Source organism: Corvus hawaiiensis, chromosome 2 (assembly GCF_020740725.1).
Source record: "Corvus hawaiiensis isolate bCorHaw1 chromosome 2, bCorHaw1.pri.cur, whole genome shotgun sequence".
Taxonomy (NCBI): Eukaryota; Metazoa; Chordata; class Aves; order Passeriformes; family Corvidae; genus Corvus; species Corvus hawaiiensis.
Window position 1 is genome coordinate 109128736 of NC_063214.1, and position 21033 is coordinate 109149768.

The 21033-nt window shown below is 43.8% G+C and overlaps 1 long non-coding RNA gene across 1 annotated transcript; it reads right to left on the bottom strand.

Moving 5' to 3' along the window:
• Nucleotides 1-2494: 2494 nt before the first annotated feature.
• Nucleotides 2495-14697, bottom strand: LOC125317815. Its single transcript, XR_007200189.1, has 4 exons — nt 13883-14697; nt 7682-7765; nt 4780-4909; nt 2495-2688 (listed from the first exon to the last, which is right to left on the bottom strand). It is a non-coding gene; the product is annotated as an uncharacterized LOC125317815 (long non-coding RNA).
• Between the last annotated feature and the right edge of the window lie 6336 nt (nt 14698-21033).

Consider the following 21033-nt stretch of genomic DNA (forward strand, 5'->3'; position numbering starts at 1 on the left):
GTATCTAAAAATATTTTTCAGCACAAGAAAAATGATCTTCACTTTCCTTTACTCATTTGTTCTTGACTAAAGTTTATGGGTATATTTCAGCTGAAAAGGAATTAATACCATCATTGGGACTCCCCTGATATCACTGCAAAGAGCTGTGGGTGGGAGGAGGGAAGATGAGAAAGGCATGATTGCCCCTCTATAAATAGAGTATTCTCTGCACATCACTGGTTCTGCACAAATGTCTGTCAATGACAGAGATGCTACTTCAGAAATTACTTAAACAGCTGCATTCCAGGCAGAGAGGAGACAATTAACAAATGGATTTGGGTTGCAGAAACAGTTTGGTGACAGATGTTTGGGTACAATCTTACTTTTTATTTATGGAATAAATGCTCTTAATCTGATTTCCTTCTATTATTTGCCAGATGAGCATAAGTAATTATTTTCCAGGTGAATACATCACAATCTAAGAGTCAATAATTTATTATTTTACTAGCACAAAATAGATGCCTTTGAAGTGCTATTTGACTAACCACAGACCTTGTCCCTGGGCAAAGGACATGCACAATGTTTGATGAGGGAATATATAAAATTTGAAACAGAAGGGCTACTTTCCAAGAAGCGGACAGACTTCTCAGGGAGAGATTTTCTAGGAGTGTGTTGGTCCATCCCTGACAAATGTCCCTTATGGGGATGTATACTCAACTTTTTAAGTTTCCAAACACAAAGTAAATTTCTTTCTGGAAATTCACTGGTAAACGAACGAGTCCTAGATTGTTATATAAACACTTTTGCCTAGAAAATAATTTTTTACGTAATAATAAACTACTGGATAACCTGGGGGAACATGAGACAAATTCAATATCCAGGATTATGCAGTCAGATTAGGTAACATACTTGTGCCTCCTTGTCTTAAAATCTATGCATCCTTAATAGTTCCCTGGATAACTTTCAGATTTTGATAATGAGTGCCACTATACACTGTTTAAATCAAATTGCTTAGAAGTACCATGGATAAGGGTTTACCTTGCTTGGTAGTTCCCTCTCATTTCACTGACGGAAACAAACCTGGAGGACTCCTAAAGGGACTAGGATTGCACTACTTATTTTTGCAGCTATTTCAAAAAATATTTGAAATATTTTCCCTTTTTCCCCTGCTTTGCTAAATAATCTGTGTGGCTGTTCCAGACCAGCTGGCATTAATAGGGGGCTAAGGAGCAGGAGACAAGGCAAGGGGAACTGGAAAGGCATTTCAGGGAGTGTGGAGAATGAGGCAAGTGCAGTGGGAAGGAACCGGCTGCTGTGATTTAAAGCATGTGGTACATGTTAGCATGGAGCAAAATACATGCAGGGAGCTAATGGAGCTGGTGTAGTCTCTCAGAGGAGATAATTTAAGTATGCTGGATATCTTAACTACCTTTTTTAAAGCCTGGAATAATTTGGTTCTAATTTCTGAGCAGGGCCTTGCAGCCCACACAGCAGTAAGTCTTGATAATTATTAATTATATGTTTTTCCTCTGTTCTCTATGACCTTGTTTGTAAAAGCTGTGAGGTAACACTAGAATATTAAGAGGTTTATGGGCTCTGGCATGCCACCTAGCTGGAAAAGAAGAAAATATTTAAACAACAAATGGCTAACAGAAAGTATAACCTTGAACTTTCACCCTTTCAGAAGGCACTGAAATGCGGAGTGCACTCATCCAGTGCACATGACCACTGAGGGAGTGAGTGGGTGATTTCCTGGTTTAGCTACAATTAAAATTCACACACATTCCCTTCTTTCAGTCTGGTCTAAAATGGCATCAGGCAGCAAAGGCATACGGCAAACTAGCCATGGAGGAACTTCTAGCTGGAAAACCTGCCTTAGCTTTATCCCAGCAGAGACCCAGATACTGCAGCTTTGGCTTAAGCACTGTGGTGTATCACAAAAGGAAAGACTCAAGTACCATGGGAAACACAAATCTGAAGAGGAGAAACTTTGGTATGAAGTTTTTGTTTCTACTTCATTACCTTCTAAGAAGCTGCACTACACTCCAAGATCACTGTGTTCCTCGCCAAATGTGCATGTTAGTCTAAAAATCCAGCCTCCTGTAAATGTGAACACTTATGTTGTTTTTTATGTTGTACCTTGTGCCAGTTTGGGCAAATTTGGAAATATATCCTCTGAGAGAAGGCAGGTTACAACTATCCCTCCCCCACCACATTCAGGACAAAGAATAAATTTTCCTTGAAGGAAAGTGAAAGAGGTAAAAACAATTAATTTAACAAACACACAGATAAAGGATAATAATGCTAAACAAGAAAACCTCTCGCTGTGGAGAGAAACCTTCAGAAAATTTCAGAGTCCTTCTGTAGATGTAGCCTCTTTCCCCCCTCCTTGGAGCTGGGTTGTGGTGGGCCCACCTCTAGGGCCAAGGCCTCAGTGGAAAGTCCTCCCAACGTGTTCTGATGTTGAAACAGTCCAGCAGAGAAAAAGGGAAAAAAAAATGAAGTCCCAGGAAAACAAAAGTTCAACTCTCTGTCTCCCTCCAGAGAAAAAAGGCCGAAAGCTGGCTGGAAAGCAAGCAGGGTGCTTCCTCCGCTCTCCACCGCAGAAAGCAGAACGCACAGGAGTCTGTGTATCTGTGTCCCTCAAAACAAACTGTAAACTGCTTTGAAAGTTTTGCTGGGCTTTTCTTCTTTCCCCCCTCTCAGGCTCTGTTTAAAGGCACAGAAAAGGCAAAAAATTAATTTCTGGGCATAGAACAGCGATATGGGATACAACATCATAAAGTCTCCCCCAAGACAACCTGCTTAAAGAAATGCTGCCCTTTGATCTTTCTCCAGTTGCCTGACTCCCCCCAAAATATTTTTACCCCACTAGAAATAATGAAGCAACCTGACTTGCAATAGGAGAACAAAGTTCTGGAAACCATGAAAGCAGCCTGTTTGCCAGAGTTACGAAGAAAAAATATAACTGGACCTGGATTTCAAGACGCTGAGGAGATACATATTGCTTTTGACTCCTCTGAAAAATCAATTTGCCTTCAGTCCTTGACACACTCGAAGAAAACATTTCCTTATTAGCTTTGTCTTGGTTTTCTTCCACAGGTTTGGAACATAATGTCATTCTCTGCATGGTAGCTTGTACAGTAAGTGAGTTGCAGTGCTGGGAAGAGGCCCTGAGAAATTCAGACACTACAAAACCAGTGTCCACCCACGCTTTTAACATTATCGCACAACACAAGCACAGAATATCTCAAATTAAGTTAGAAATCTCAAACCTTTTATCTCCTTCCCTTTTGACTAACAATGTAATGTGTTTTTCAGCTCTTTAAATTGCAGAAAGTGGTCTCACTAGAGTAGCAAACTTCTGGGGTAAAAATTTATGCACAATGACTAGTAACAGAGGAAAAAGAAATGCAGTTTTGTGAAAGCATTGTCTGCTGCAAAAGGTAGATTGGCTAGGAAAGTTAAGGCCCTAATAGGTCACCCTTTCTTGCCTGAATAATATTTTAAACACATCACTGTTTGCAGTGTGATGAGTGCCTCAAAGAGGTCACAGCTGGCTCTCAGAGCTGCTTAGAAATGAAAGAAATTATTAATTCTGCTGTCATCTTGCCTTGTCTTTGTCCTCTCCACATTTTCTTCATCTCTCATTTGTGTCTTTTTGGTGAATCCGTAGAGGTATTATCTCAGAGATAAAGAACTGCCTTTTTGCCTGACTGGGCTCTCTAGTGATTATGGAAGCAAGGTATTCCAAGACAGAAGTGGCTCAGCTCCTCCTGGTGAGGACTAGAAGCTGAAAACTGGTTAGCAGAACCCCTGACATTCAGATTAAGTGCTGCCAAAATTTTCTGTCTGGGAAGGACTTGGAATTGATTGCACCTGGGCCATTAATTTTATTTCACAAATAAAGTAGCTAGCTAATGTGAGGAGATAAAGGTTGGGTAAAAACAGGAAGAGAAGAGACCATTACTGTGCCCACCTGCTGCCAGTCAGCTGGGAGGCATCAACACTAAATACAGCTCCTGCAGCTCATGAGCACATTGAGGGCAAAAGCAGAAGCACAGGAGGAAAATTTGGTGCCAAGGAAAAGCAACAGTCTTGAAACTATCTTTGGTGCCACCAATGGTTTGGCCCTCAGTCCTTAGAAGAGCAACAATAATTAGTGGACTTGTGTGGATGGATTTTAGAGAGTTGGAAATCCCAGAGAGAGCCATTTTCCAGGTGGAAAAACTCAGTCTGCAACACAAAATCAGGACTGAGTGTGTGTATTTCCGGATGAGTTCCAGTGGGGACTGCAGAGACATGGCTGCTTTACCCACTGTGGTGCTTTGTAGGAACACAGACCACCTGGAGCACCAGGTCTCCTCTTCCACTGCTTTACTCTTAGGGCCAGACATCACTCCTTTCCTTAACAGCTGCTCAGAAATCTCAAGCAATTCACATTTTCTTGTCTTCTTCTCTATTTACTTAGATCAAAATTTAGAAGACCAGATGCAACTTGGGCAAAAAAAAAAAAAAAATTAATGCACCATTACTTTATTTGAAACCCCTGCACCCAATGTTACACTTCCAATTAAATATTCTTAAAAAATACATAAGTGCTAGAAAAGGTAGCATGGGGTTATGTAAACAAAGCAGCTGGCCCAGAGGAAGATTTACCCTATTTGCTCCATTAAATTGAGCATGCAGTGAGAGAAATGACCACATCAGTGAACAAAAATCCCTCAGCAAAGGGAAAACACCAACAGATACAACATATAGCAACATCTTTACACCATGCACACTTCTGTCTGTAGTCACCTGGAATCAGATGGATTTTTGAACACTGTGACCCAGGTTATCACATCTCCAGTGTATGTCAGGGATATTACTGGTGCTTTAAATCTTGGGCTTTTTATGGCAATACTGTACAGAACCACATACCTGTCACCTGACAGTATAAGAACACACAGAGTTAAGGATAATAAGATCTTTTCTTAATGTTCTCTTCAGGTCCTAAAACTTTAGTGTTGTCTTTTTTTTTACTAAAATTAATATGTTACTTCTTTTGTAGTGTTCAAGTGCCTAGAACTACAGCTGTCCACAGCAGTCATCTGCAGCAGAAGAAGGGTTATTCAGCTTTAATGTGTGATTCAGCCATGAGAAATTGGGTGTCTTTAACCAAGCTTTTAAAATAAGCCATGTACATCACTGAAGAAAGATGGCAGTGTAGTGAGAACATATTGTCTGGCACAACCAGACCCTATTAGGTCTGGCTATAGCCTTCCAATGGTATTATGAGCAAGACAGCTAATCTCTCAGTGCCTCTGTTCCTCAACTATATAATAAAGGTGATAATTCTTTGCCAGGCTATTCCTTTTCTCTTGTCTCTTCGAGGCATAGACTGCACCGTGTAGGACCATCCTACAGGGTATTATTTTTATATCAGTAGTACCTTCAAATATGAAATGTAGGCTAAAGCATCTGGTTTGGTTGTTATTACTATAATAAAATAAAGGCTATTTTAGATTTAACAAGGGCTTCATCACAGAACACAGCTGCTAAGTGAGCCATCCATTTAGAATTACTTTTGGATTAAGACACATCGGGTTTTAAATAATTCCAACTTTTGAATGAACTGTGATGGCATTTTGTTAATGAAGGCTAAAATCTTCAAGTTTTCCCTTTGTAAGGTTTCTTGCCTGGCTAGAGTGTTCTAGCATATAAACCCTGCTGTGTTAATTTTGGATATGCAAAGCATGGAGGGTGCTGGGGTTTTTTCTTGCCAAAAAGAGAAATTCCATTTCTAAGCACAGAAAGGAAATACAATGTTCAAAGCTATTGCTTTGAACTGCATGGCAGCACTTAGTCTCACTCACGTTTATCACCATTTGCCACCCCACTGTATCTGGGGCTGTGGAGGGGATTTTTCCTCCACTGGTGGGCTGCAGGGGAGGGGGTGTGCTGAGAGAAGCTGTTCTGCAGTGTTAAAACATCCAAACAGGAAGTAAGGCAGAAGGTGGGGATGCACGAAAGTGTAAACTGAAGGCAATGAAGTGCAGCCTGTCCCACTGCAGGCAGCAGCAGCAGTGGGTGGTGAGAGGCACCAGCAGTAAGATGCAGGAAGGTGCAATGGCCTTGAGAGGGATGCTGCCACCACCACAGCACGAGGCACTGTGCAGGACAGAGAGCTTATGAAAACACTTTGACCTGCCTGTGTTACACAGGTAACATGTTTTGGAAGTGTCACGTTGCCTTCAGGCTTGCAGGGCCTTTTGGACATACTCACAACCAGCTCCACTGTGTGCTTCTCCCGGCTGCTTTTCTTTCACACTTTCATGTTGCTCAATTCGATACAGTGACAGGGATCTGTGCCACAGGAAAGTGTGGCCTGATTGTATTTTCTGTTTGCCCATCATATTAAAGTCCTCTGTGGTCTGGGCTTCTTTGGGTCAGGCAGACTCATGACACATCATGCCAAAAGCAGTGGAGGAGATGGGAGAGGCTCTTACACCTGGAGTGGCCCTGGAGACATACATGAATACAGACAGGGTCTATGTGGTTCTTTCAGACAGAGGGATGGGCAGGATGGATATTCAGTTCCCAACTTTATTAACTAGCTTTTATTAAGCCAGAAAAGCTTTTTAGCTTTGTAAATCTTTTTACTTTGGCCTGGCTGTTTGTGTATTAACTTGGAAGATTCAACAAATTCAGTCTGCTTGTAAGGCTTGAATCACCATGCTGTCCTGGACCTTAACCTTTATTCCTGCAGCTGGTATATGAAGACCTTTCTGTTCTCCACAGGACCACAAGCATGGTTTTTAAGGCAGCACATTACTTCTTTTTCTTTCCTGCTCCTGCACCTGTTTTGTAGAAGACAAGATGCTTTGCAGCAAGCCACAGAGAGGCATATTTTCTTCCTAGATGTGGCTTTAACCTGCACAATCCAAGCAACAAATGCCATGTTTTACATAATTGCGGGGAAGTGGATGTAACTAATGATCAATACCAAGAGTTGAACCATTTTCCCCATTAGCAAATTATTAATAAAAGGCCTGGGGTTTAATGATTTGTCCCTCATTCCAAACTAATAAATCAGGGAAGAAACTGTAAATTAGTCACAGTGGATTCACTGAGAAGGCATGGGTGCTGATGGCTAGAAACTTCACAGACAGGGTGAGGCAAGTCCAAGAGCCTTCAGGAGGATCAAGTGAACAGCTGTGGCAGCGTGCTGCCAGGAGCTGGCCACTGGGGAAATGCCAGCCAGATGAATTTTAAATCCTGCCTGCAAGGCTGTCTTCCCGGGGCAATGGTGTGGCCTCACCACATGTCCAGTGTCAGAGAACCTGCCAGTGCTTTCTGGTAGGGAGTAGAGCAGAGAACAATCCCTGCTCTCCCAGCACTTGCTTGGGGACTTATTGTGTTACCATCAGACTACATTTGCATGTGCCTTCAGACCCAATTACCCTGGATTTCCTTGCTGCATGGGGTTTGATATGCCCAGTATGTTGGGGAACACCTGTCCCAGAGCCTTCCCATGGGATCTGCACACTCTTAAAGAAGCAGTCTGATTTTCCCTGGAAAGCTCACAATCCACAAGAGTATCTAAAATGTGTTCCTCTGCCTTCTCTCATTTAAAATGAAAGCAGCACTTTAACATAAACACTAAAATGTCCATTTGGTTTATATTTGCTCTAAAAATGCCTTACAGACCAATACTTACAGGGGGCTCTGGTGGGAAGCCATCTTCTGCCTCACTATCCATCTTCAGCCTCTCTTCAGGACCATTCAAGCCAGATAGAAATACCTAGGAACACACAAATCTTTACGTATGTGACTTTTCATCAAAATGGTAGCTTTCCTCTTTGGGTATGGCTCCTCCTCACCATACAGTAGATTTAGGGTTCATGATAGTTGTCAGGTTTGGAAGCCCCCAAGAATTGTATTTAGGGCTTTGAGATATCTCACGTGGCATGAGGCAGCTCTGGGCTGCCTGCTGGTACCTTGTTGCTCAGCCTCAGCTGAGTGTGGGCATTTGGAACTGGTGGGGACCACAAGGGCTGTGTAGCAGAGCTGAGGCTTTCAGTGCAGGAACCTTCCTGATTGATAAGTATTGTCATTTCTGTGCAAGTTCCCTTTAAGTGTCTCTTTAGCATTCCCCTGGATTTTAAAAGGTTTTAAGGTTATTCACATGACCAAGATCAAGCTGCTGGTACCATGTCTTTGCTGAATACAGCTGTGCAGTCCTGCAGATAAATACCTGACTCCTCCAGCTGGATAGGTTATCCCTCCATGTCTAATCTGTCACAAAAGATTTGTGTTTGAAAGCAAAATAACAGTTTTCTTACTTTATTTTTTATTACTGTAAATCTGTCAAAGGGAAGCAGCTGGAGCAGACCTCTACATCCTGAGGGGAAAGAAGGAAAAATATTGTTTTGATGGAAAACTCAGCTAAATCACTTAAATTAAGAATTACTGACACTGTGGCTGCTGGAGGTGCAAATAGAACACCTAACTGCTTGAAGCAAGAGTCTGGGAAGTCAGAGAAATTGTGCAAAAAAGAAGCTGTGTATAACAGCCCCTCTTCTCTGGTGCTTGTTAACCTAAGGTTTTCCTCAGCAAAACACCATGGGGTATTGTATGCTGAGGAAATGGTCAATTTACTGTTGAACCATCGGGCTGGAGTCTGAAGAAGCAGTGGACAGGATATAACTGAGAAAGAAGTCAAGGATGAAGTTTCAGATTGTGTTATCCAATGCTTGTGTGTGTGGCCTCCAGCCAGGAAACCTCAGCCTTATATAGCATCACCTGTTTCAGTGGCGAGCAAGAACTGCCTCGCTTGTCCAATGACACCAGGAAGGCTCTGGCCTCCAGTATGTCCATGCCAGGTTGCAGAGGTGTCCCAAACCATCTGACATCACCTGTCTTTCCTGACCTACCAAGCTTCATTCAGAGATGAGCATGAAAGTGAAAGCACTGAACATCTCACAGCAATGTTCACACCAGAGGCTGAGCAAAGCCAGGACTGTGGTGTCTCTCCCCAGAGGTGCAGGGAGGGACAGGCTTTGCGGCAGCTGGCTGGACAGGGAGGTGAGGAGGAGCTGGGTCCTAGGATGCTGGGTCCTAGGATGACTGAGCTGCTGAGCTTTTGTTCACACCAGCTTCCTTAAGGTACATGGGATCTCTGATTTCCCAGTGCTTCAACGGATATCCCCTGGGAACCCTCCTTGGAGCTGCTGCATGCAATGGCTGAAGCACTCCAGTGTGGAATCAGCATGGTTTTGCTTCTGGGTTACACTGAGCCAGACAAAAGGAAAACTGGGATCCTGGTAAATGACATTAGCCAGAGGTTTTCAGAAATTATTCTCCCGCCCAGATGCTGAGAAAGGCAGGGGCAAAGGGGCGTCCCCAAGCCACATCTACACTGCGCAGGAGGGCAGGGTGGCTTTGGGACACAGTGGGGCACTGTTGCTGTTTCTGCTGCTGCCAGGCAAGGCAGCTACACCAGGGAGCATGAGAGGCCTTGTTACAGCGGCAGGAGCTGCCCCACAGAAATGGGAGACCTGCCTGAGCTTAGGTCTCCTCACTGTATCCCCAGCTATTGCAAAGGCTGGAGGGAGTTACTTCTTTTTCCCAAGCAATTTCTTTCTAGTAACAGATATTACATCAATTCAGGACCTTTACTCCTGTCAAGAACTGCTTTACTGCATAAGAAGGCTCCTGGAAGACCACCAAAGTGTTTCTAATGAAAGACATGAAAGTCTGGACAAATTGGTGAAGATGGTACAAAATGATGCTGCAATCCACTGCAGAAGGCTCTTTCCCTACTGAGCAAAGATCAGTGTCCTGAGCTATAAGGGGAAACCACTGCAGCACTTTCCATCAAAGTCACAAGTTAGAGTTAAACATTCACCTTCCCCATGTAATTAAATAAAGACATCAGCAAGGGCTTCAGCAGAGACAGCACCCTAACTTTAAAAACAAAAAGGTGGGTGCAAAATCCTTGTGTGTGAAATGGCAATATTGATTGCAGACTGGATGTGAGGGAGCACACAGGCAATATGACTGAACAAGTGTGTACATACCTCACTATTTATGATAATTAGAGTTTGAAGGTCAAAATGTGCCTTAGATGCAATTTGCTGCATTGATCTCAAAGCTCTTTAACACAAAGAATATTTCTACTTTACAGAAGCCTTTCCCTCCCTTCTGCATGTGCAGCCTGGTTGATAGTGAGAGCTCTGCACCTATATCCTGAGTGAACACAACCCACCCTTGAATGGCATCCCAAGCATGCCATCCATGTTGACCTAGGAAACGTGATTATTATAACCCCACAAATGAGTTTGCAGTAATTACTCAAAGGCAATAAACTATTTTTTATGAACAGAACACAAGACATTAAACATTTCATTAATGACAGCTTCACATTTCTTTGAAGTCATTATGATTAGAGAGACATAATGTAATATTGTCCTGCATTATGAAATTGCTTAGACTTCACTTTCTCCTTCACTGGTCACAAAATCAAATGTAGTATGTTTTTTTTTTTCCCTTGTATAAATTCACCCTATCCGGTGTGGTGCCTCCAAGGTACACATTACATTTTTATTAGCTGGGCAGTGTGAGTCATGCTATTAATCGGTATCAGTAGCAACACATCACCAGATTGTCCTTTGCTGCACAGCCTATATTTAGAAAGGGAATGAGACTGCTGCTGGGTTATATAATGATGCAGCTATTTATAGATCTCCATTATACCTAGAGAGCACCATCCTGACATGTGAGCTGAGAGCAGCCAGGCTGACAGAGGTGTGATTATAGATTCATCATCTTCCCCACCTTTACCCCAGACACGTTTGCAATTTTGTTTACCTGCATTGTTTCTGTTTACTTCACTGTCAGAGACTGAAATATTATAGTTTTTGACTTAAACATTTTCTTGAAGGACTTTTAAAACTGTATTACAAAAGCTGCAGAGAGGACTACCACACCCTGAATGGGGCCCTGACTGAGGCCTTACACTGCTCGCTGATGAAGATAAGATAAAGTAACAAACTCAGGGCTGGGGACATTCACAAAGCATAAGCTTAACACCTCCAAGGTGGAGACCACAGCCCCAGGGCTATCAGCTGCCAGGCTTGCACAGACCCTCAAACCAAAGGGTGGAGGGAGGAGAGGCTTTGGGTGTCTGGGAAAAGCCTGTGGTGAGAGGAGCAGTGACTGCCCATCCTCCCCTGTGCAGAGGAGCCCAGCTGAGGGGTCCTCACCGGGGAGGGGAAGCTTATCCACAGCAGAAGGGGGTGACATGGCCCATCACAGGGGCCCCCCTCAAAGGGGTCCCCAGACCCTGCACCAGAGCACCAGAGATGGTGCAACAGACCCTCAGTGTTGCAAGGGACAGTGTCAAGCCAGCCCCTGCAAGGGAGACACGTGGGCGTTCCCACCTGGCCCACAGCTTGTATTAATCCATGGGATTCTGCTCTCTTTGGCGTGTGGCAGCGTGGCCACGGCAGCGATGGGGGACCCTCACCACCAGCAGACCAGATGGAGGGGAGCAACGAGATGTCATTGGGACCCTTGGATGGGTGCTATGCTTCCACCTAACCCCTGTCACCTCTCCGTGTTCTCCCACCCTCCCCATGCACAGTTTCTTTCTTTCTTTCTTTCTTTCTTTCTTTTTCTTTCTTTCTTTCTTTTTCTTTCTTTCTTCCTTTCTTCCTTTCTTTCTTCCTTTCTTTCTTTTCTTTCTTTCTTTTCTTTTTCTTTCTTTCTTTTCTTTTTCTTTCTTTCTTTCCTTTCTTTTCTTTCTTTTCTTTCTTTTCTTTCTTTTCTTTTTCTTTCTTTCTTTCTTTTTCTTTCTTTCTCTTTCTCTCTTTCTTTCTTTCTTTCTCTTTTCTCTTTGCCTCTTTTACTATTAAATAAAATACATCAATTTTTTGGCATCAACATCTAACCTCGTTTGGTTTTAATCTCGTTTCTGGGAATATTTACACCCTTCTAAGTTCTTTCCAGTTTATGCACAGAGACTTAGCTTGCTTTTCTGAGTTTAAACTGGATCATAACATTCACCTGCAGTAAAAATACATGTAAAATCTCTGTTCAGGCAAAAAAACCTCACAAAATTTTAGAACCTGTTATTACTTGTGGAAAGGTAAAACAGAGAGTCACAATACAAAAAAACCCCCCCAAATTTTCATTTACCTTCCTTTTTGATTGCACGAACGTAGTCAAATGGAGCTGCCTTAAAAATACACCCATATTTCTAGTAGCACTGCACTAAAATTTTCAGATTCTGAGTTTTTTCCACTTTTTCTCTTTTCTTTTATACTGATTTCTAATGGCTATGAGTAGAAAAAGAAATGAAGAACATTACTTTTTATTGGGCCTGAACAAACATAAGGATGGGGGAGTTAAGCATTTGTGTTGCAGGTAGAAATGTGGTTTTTGCTGTATCTAGCATGTCTTACAAAAAACCACTGGTTCAGTCCTGCACAGCAGTTAGTTCACATGAAATATATTTTCAGACAAGTAGTTGCAAAGCAGAAATTAAAAATTTAAGGTGAGTTACTATTACAGCTGGAGAAGGGGGTCAGCGGCTCTGACCCAGGAAGAGGTGGCCGGTCCGGGGAGATGGTCCCGAAAGGAATCGCCTTCCCGAGATCTGGTGTCTTCCCTCAGCTGCTGGCAGGAGGGCCCACGCAGAAGATGTCAGCTCTTTAGTGATTATCAGCTTATGACTCCAGCTCAGCTCTGCAGGGAAGCCTCCAAGCCAGACCAGAGAGAGAGACGAGAGGCTCGTGTGGCTGGTTCTGCACGAAGGGAGCTTTATTGTGGGTCCCCTCCGGCGAAGGGGGGAGCCAGGGATGAGAGCTCCCTCCCACAGGGGCCCATTGGGCTTGCTTTTGTAGGGATACAGGAGATCAATAAAGGCCAATGGGTTACCGAGGGTCTGGGATGGGTACAGACCAATGGGTTACGATGAAATCTGCATGGTGTCTCCTAAAGGATTGTGGGTTTGTCTTTTCTCGCCCTGACCAAAGAAGTGGTTGCCTTTCCAGGGAGTCCTGCTGGGCGATTGTGAAATCTCTTATCTCAGCAGAGATCCCTCCAGGGCAAGGGCTGGGCATACCCCACAAGTTACAAAGAAGGCTCAAGGCATGGTCTCCATGTTTGCACACCTGAGGTATTTCAGACCTTGGACGTTCATTTGTAAATTCTCTAGAACTGTAATTTTACTTGTAGAATAGTAAATAAACCAGATTCCTGCCCTGGTCTCTTGGTCCCCAGAGCACCCCAAACAGAAGGCTCAGCCCTGGCTGGAACTACTGAGGCAATTATCTCACTGCTGCATTTAGCTCACACCAAGGCCTGGTGTTGTTCCACAGTAGGCTCTGGCTGTGGGATAGCATAAGGCTTGGAGCTGGCAAAAAACTGGGAGGCGTGTCAGGTGCACCACAAAGTTGTGCTGACATCCAGAGGGACCTGAACAGGCAGGAGTAATGGGCTGTCAGGAACCTCATAAAGTTTAACCAGGGAAAGTGTCAAGTCCTGCCTCTGGGGAGGAACAACCCCAGGCACCAGCATGAGCCAGGGGCTGTCTTGTTCAGAAGCATCTTCGCAGAGAAGGATGAGAGGGTCCTGGTGGACACCAGCTTTGACAGGAGCCAGCAAAGTCCCTACCTGCAAAAAAGGCCAACAGTGTCCTGGGCTGCATTAGGAAAAGTGTCACCAGCAGGTCCAGAAAAGTGACTCAGCCCTGGTGAGACACACCTGGACTGATGGGGGTTGAACTTGACCACCTCTAGAAGTGTTCTCCCACCTCAGCCTGCCTGCAGGCCTGGGAAGGCTGCTCCTCAGCTGCAGAATCACTGCCTTGATCTTTAAGGTCCCTTCCAGCACTAGCCTTTCTATGACTCTATACCTGTTGAACAGGATGATGTCAGCATGGGACAGTGGGTGCCAGGCACTGCTTGCTGGAGGAATCCATTGGAGTCATCTGAGTGGATCTTCTGTGGATCCTTTATGCAGTGAACAGACAGGGTCAGGTATGTCAGAATGGATCTGTGGGACTTGGAGTGACAAGAGTAGAGTTACCAAAGGTAGTCTGGTTTTCAGCTGCTGTCAAATGCCTGCCTCCAAAAGGGATGCAACACACTCTGGAGTTGTGCAGCTTCCTATCACAAAAGCAGCCAGGTGCTTGTCCTGCTGTGTAATAAATCACCAGTTAAAGCTCTCCACCAGGTTGTGGGAGATTTGGATCTGTCCCTTCCTCTGCTCCCAGGAATTTATAGCCTTGGGGCATGACTGAGAGCTGCTCAGAGTCCTGCTGGTTGAAGCCCAATTGCACACAAATACTCAGGAGAGACCAGCGACAAGCTGTTGCAGTGGCTAAAAGTAATCAGCTCCTACATGGAGAAGTCAAATGCATTTTCTTCCAGCTTCCTGATTTCCCGTGCTTTTGTTTCTCCCCAGCCCATGGAGGTTCATGCACCAGAGTGGAGCACAGGGAACCCCAGAACAGTAAGGCCAGGTGTCTTCGTGCTGTTGATTGTAGCTGTGCTGGGCAGGGTATAAAGTCCAGGTGCTGCTTTTTAGCTGCTGTGAGCAGACTGGGTTACCTGATGCCAGGAGTGGGGACAAGGCAAGAAGTGAATATACCAAGGTCTTCATCTGGCAGTGAATGTGCTGATGTCTATAAGACAAGAATTTTTCTCTGTCTTCTTTTCTCTTTTTGATCTTTCCTTTCTTTTCTTATCTCCTCCTCTTCTCTCATCAGGGTGTTAAATGTGTCTCTTTTAACTATTCAGATACCCAATGTTCACAGAGCTGGCAAAAGTAGGATACCCTTGGAAGCTCTGTCAAAGCTGATTGAAACCAGGTACTGACTCAACAGTTTTCAGACAAATACAGTCACAGTGCAATTACATAAACATCAAGAAAACAGGATTAAAAATATTTCCTTGTAGTATCAAAATATTTTATGCAGCTATAGTACTAGTTACCTATACTATAGTACTATTGCCTTGTACCTATGCCTAGAGGTTGTTTTTGCTAGATTTGCAACAGTCCATGTCATCACATTGTCTCATCACATTGTGTCATCACAGGCCACAGTTTAGAGCAAGCACAATAGCTCCAGCTTACATCATCATGTGCTGTTTAAAGTGATTAAAATACTAACCACCAGGCATCAACCTCTTCATTGCAATTAAAAGCAGCTTGTTTCTGCAAATTGAGATAGGTAGTGACACAAAAACCTGATGAAATGGCGCACATTTCATTCCTGGCCAGGGTTGCATTTCTCTCAGGCCCCAGGATTTATTAAATTCCCTCATCCCTTTTAGCCTGTACATGCAATGCATGCATAAGCATCACAAGAGAATTACAATATAAAGGGGGCACTGTCAATCTGATGGCCATTAAAATATGGTCACTGACCAAATCCCTTAATATACTGAGTTACTGCTGTTGGCTTTAAATACACTTTGGAGAGGATTAACTGCAAAGCATGTTAAACCAAGGGCATCTCTCTCATCCTCAGCTGCCACAAATGGGATGTAAGTTTTGCATACAGAAGAAAGGAGAAGGATTTTGACAGCTGGAGATGCTTATCTTTCCATACCACAGGGAAGGCTGGACAAGATGCTGCCTGCCACCTTTCCAAGCTGACATTATCTACATATCAGCGAAGGTGCTGAATGTCAGCCTGTGATAACTGGGGAGCACCTGCTCCATATGCAGAGGAGCTTGCCACCACACAACAGCAGCAGATAATGTTGTTTGAAGTGGGGCAGGGGAGGCAAGGCACAAAGCATACATTCAGAATAGGCACCATCCTCACAAATTAATTTGAGGACTGTTTGTTAAAACATGCAATAACATTGCAAATGCCTATGTTAGCTGGCAATCATAATCCATCATATTTAATTAATCCATTGATATTTAACTTACTCTGAACCTCTTGTTAATATATGGAGTTTGATTTATTGTGGCAGGTTGAATTGTAAATTGAATTGTAAAAAAATATTCCCACAAACACAATAGGTCAAACTGCTGTGGAAAACAAGAACTGCTGCTGAAATGTAAGAGCTTTTTGATGTCCTGGAAGCAATTCAGGCCAACCTGTTCTGACTGGACATGGTATAAGCCCCAGCTGTTGAGCCACTGCAAGAGGGGGTGGTGCCATTTTGTCAACACTTGATGCACCTTTGAGGTCCAGAATGTCTCTCTGTTTGGAGAAGAAGCTTTTCCAGATCCGACAGACAGGTTCTCAGAATATAATGATTCAAAACGTGTAACACCCTCACAGGATATTATATTGGTGTAATATTACTCTGTGGACCCTGTTTATGTGTCGTGCTGTATCTCAACAGTTGTGTCCTCCTGTGGTGTAGGGCACCGCTCGTGCTTCTTGGTCAGTGAATCCCTTCACCAGCAAATATATGCCTTCTCTATCCTGGTGGTCTCTTCCAACAGGGATGCTTATGCAGCAAAAGTTCTCAGTTTTTCCTCCTCGCTGTGTAACTCAATGTGAGACTCCTGAGACCAGGGTTCAGCGAGGCCAGGTAAGGAGTAACCTCCAGAACTTATTTTTCTGCTGCAGCATAATGAAACTAGGGATACCAATGACACAGGGTAAGAGCTGGTAAGGGGGAACTGAGCTCTCTAGCCCTGTGATTTACTCAGTCAGTCACTTGAGTAGAAAAATAGTCAGAGGTTTCTCCCAGTTACCAGGACTGAGGATGCATTTTTGCAACCCACGACTAACTGTTCTCCCTTCTCTGCCAAATGAACAAACAAAACTCAATTTCCCCTCCCCCCACCAGGCCCCCAGTCCAGGATCAGAAACCAGATCCTTTCTCCCATAGGAGTGCTCACCACATTCATCTACCTAAAAGTAGATGAATCTATCTAAAAAGTAAGGACTTTTCTGTCCCAGGACCTTTACATGCATGGCTGTGCACAGCAATTACTTTGAAGAGGAAAAGCACTTTAACCAGCCCCAGCAAGTATTTAAGGAGGCTGGACCTCATTCAGCTGTACACCTGCCTTCTGCAGAGGTAGGTATATTCCCAGCTCTATTCCCATGTGAATGGAGGCAGGTATACTCCAGAGGTAAGGAGGAATTCGGTTGTGTTACTACATTTAGAGTGCAATTCACCCAATCATTTATGTTGGAAAACACCTTTAAGGTCATTGAGTCCAACCATTAACCCAGCACTGCAAAGTCCACCACTAAGCCATGTCTATAAGCACTACATCCACACATTTTTTGATCATTTTCCACCATTTTCTTGGGCAGCCTGTTCCAATGTTTGTCTACCATATCAGTGTAGAAATATTTCCTAATAATTTCAATACAACCATACTGTCAGTATAGTTAACTGACCCAGGAGAGCTATTGACCAGGCCAGATCCTGGTATCTGTTGTAGGTGAACCCCCTTGACCCTGCTGACTAGACTGAGTAGAGTCAAGGTTCATGTACTTAAATGCAGCAAATTATTATTAAATTATTCTGGTATTATGTCCTGTGTCCCATCAGGAGGCTGAGGTTTTCCCTAAGCTCCACATCACATCAGCCAGCCCTGTGTGGGTGTCTTGGCTACTACTTGGCTCAAGTGCCACCAGGATGTGATGCTGGAGAGCTGAACTGGAACCTGACATCCCACTGCTTACAGTCAGGGTCTGGGCATGGTGTTCCCATCTTGACACTTCACAGACCATGCTTAGCTTTAGGTATCACACCCTAAAGCCAGCACGGTCTCATTGCCAGTGTTTCTCACTGGCAAACTCCTGGTAACTTCCCTCTCAGACTGTAGGTTTTTGCCTCCTGGTGTCCTCAGCTGGCAGACATAGCATCCAGACCCTAGAAGTCTCTGAACTCCAGGTTTTAGCTTTGGCTTGCAGATTTATGGAGTTACAGCATCAAGAGGAAAAAGAACAAGCTTCAACTCCTCATGAGAACAGGGCCTGAGGTGTGGGGCAGGCAGGGATGAATGGGGCAGTGCACAAGGTGTGGCAGCGAGGTCTCATTCCTTTACTAAGCAGATCTCTTGGCAGACCTGCTTTTCCTTAATCACTGTTGAGTGTATTCTCAGTGTAATGTCTACAAATGATCCTTCAAATGTATAAACATTTTTTTTTGTTAATAGACACATAGGTAGTAAAATAGTGATTGCTCATTCTTGCTTAAGTGCTGGCGGGAGCTTGAGTAGTTGGGAATAGCTGCTATAAAGGGTTCGAGGCCCGGATCCTTCAAGATTTTAAAATATTTCACCAGGTTTTTAACTAGTGTTAGTATGCTGTCTCTCCCTGCCCCTGATTAGTGGGCTTTGTATTTTGGGATCCTGCTATGCATAAAAGTTCTGCTTTACCTAAAGGAAAATAACACTGCCCTTTAGCAGATATATTGCTTTTCAAAGCAAATTGGTTTCACTATATTTGGAAGCCCATATGTGCTGAAAAAAGTCTTTTAACAGAGAAGAGTTACTCAAAGCCCATAAAATGAGCATACAGTAAATGTTCATTAGCTCAGACCAGGGAGCTCTTTCATTGAGCTGCAGGAGACATAATACAACTGTAGAACATTGTTTTCTCCTTTTCTTCACTTTTTGTTTATTACTATTCAAAGCAGGTGCTATCTAATGGTAGAAACAAGTTTTCTAGCTATATCCCTTCTGAGGTGTTTACAAAATTGATACAATGTAAATTAGGCAAATTCCGAGACTTCCCTCAGCTGTTTAGCTCTCTGTTTTTAAAGTCTCCTGTTACACTGCAGAGAGAGTTTGGAAGTAGCCTATCCTTGTGTGGCACTGGGTTTGGGGCACTCCTTGGGTCCCTATCTATGCCTCACATTTTGCTTTAACCTTAGGAGACCAAGGAGGGCCAAGGACAACTCTTGTCTACTGAGCTTCAGAGAACTGCCAGAGAGCTGGACCCTGGTACCACTGAGGAGCTCTCAGATTCCTCATGGTGAAAGCATTTCCCAGAGCTGTAGCTGAGTGGGTGTCTGTTCTTAACACCTCAGGGATCAGAAGATAGGCAAGAGCTGAGTTACCCTGGGATGGGAGAGCTCCTGGAGAGCACTGCCTGAATTGTCACGCACCGTGCATCCCAGCCTGGGGAGAAGCTGCCCTCCTCTCAGATACAGAGGGAGATGGAGAGCCTTTTATTTTGGAGACAGAGAAATGAGAGAGTGTTACTTCACAAGGGAGATTCCTTAATGATAAAATCTTTACAATGCAGATCAGAACTGCTGCTTTGCAGAGACAAGGAACTAGCTTGTGAGCCACACAATATGATGGTAAGACAACATCCCATGTTCAGCCCACATTTTCTCCTGCCTTCAGAAGCATTCTAGTTTTTCTGTACACTGATCATTGACTGAGAAAGTGGGACATAACACCTTCCTCCCCGGCTTCTAGGATAATTTATTGCTGATACCACAGAAAACTCAGCTTCTCCTGCCCTGCCCTGCCCTTGCATGTCCCTATTCCTCTGAATTATTGCCTGAGGTGCTGAGACAAGCTCTCCTCCCTTGCAGTCCAAAAGGGACTTTCTTACCAGCAAGCTACAGCTGAAGCTGTGTGGCTTTCCTTTCTCATTTCATCTGGAGCTGTTTAGGGACAAATAAAGGTGAGCTGACATCTCTGAGTAGCTCCTGGGAAAAGGAAAGCTGAATAAGCTGCAGGGGAAAAGTGATATTTTGTCTTCACAGGACTTCAGTAGGCAGAGTAAATAAGAATACTGCCCTAGATGAATAAGTTAAACCTGGGATAGCTGGGGAGATTTAGCTGTCACAACCATCTGCCTCGCCTCTCTCCTGGAAGCTGCATCTCCAGCTGAATGATTCATGAACCACCTCAATTTACAGCTTGGCATAGTCATAGGAATTAAAATTAATGTGCACTGCCTTTGATACATTAAGCTGTAAGTGCAGCATTGCAGGGACAGAGACACATCCCAGTCAGGGTGTGCCTGATGTAAGCAGGAATACTTGGCTCTGCAAAGAGTGCAAGATGGTTCCTGAAAAGAAGAAACCCATCAACCATCCATGCCAAATATGTGCCAATAACTTCACCACCCCGAAGCTATTTTCCTGTGCCCTCTCCAAATATGTTTCCTTGGAAAAAAAAAAAGGGATACTGGGAAGTATTTTTAGATTATTTGATTAAAACTTGTTTCCTCAGCAACACTTGTATATTTTTTGTTTCTTTCTGAAATGTTTTAAGATCCTGAATTACAATTGTCTCTAAATAGAACAGCTCTAACAGGCAGTTTTCACTAACTCAGTTTGCTTTGGTTTCACGCAAGGAACTGTCATGGCTTGTAATCACACTTACCAGGAGGAAGGAACAATTATATTCATCGCTTCAATGTCATCTAAGATGATCTTGGAATAAATTTTAGGCTTTTACTGGCATACAGATCCATACAGCAGAACCATGGATAGCATACATGAGCTGGATTAGGTGTATCTCTTCAAAATCCACACTGGGTTTGATCTGCCAGGTATGCCTTGGGAGGTCATCACCAAAGGAATGTCGTTTGTTCCCTTCCAGTGTACCCAGTGAGTGAACTCAAAACTATAAAAGGCATCAGGAGGGCAGCCTGTGGGGTTTCCTGTGACTTGGAGATAAACCAGCAGTCTCTAACTACACGGAGCTGAAGAGAAAGGACAAAAGAGGACTCAGGAACTCTGAAAAAAACCCCAAAATAATAAAAGCTTTCTTTGACAAGTTATAAGGAGAAAACCAAACAAACATTTAAAAACAAAGTCTCTTAAGTGAATTGCATTTATATCCAGCTGGTGTTGTGAATGAGTCAAAGACAGATTCAAGTCCCTTCTCCCTGTTTTCTTTCCTTCTCCTCCTTCCCCCATTCCCTCCTCTCTCTGCTCCCCAGACACGCATGCTGTGCCCTCTGCAAGCCAAGTGTGAAATAGCTGCCTTCAGTCATGTGTGACCTGCATCAGCCCTCTGGGAGCGTGGAGGGGAGGGAGCTTTTCCTCTTGATTGTTGAATGCAAAGGGTCATAGGCAAGACCCACGAAGACAGCTATATTGCCTCATC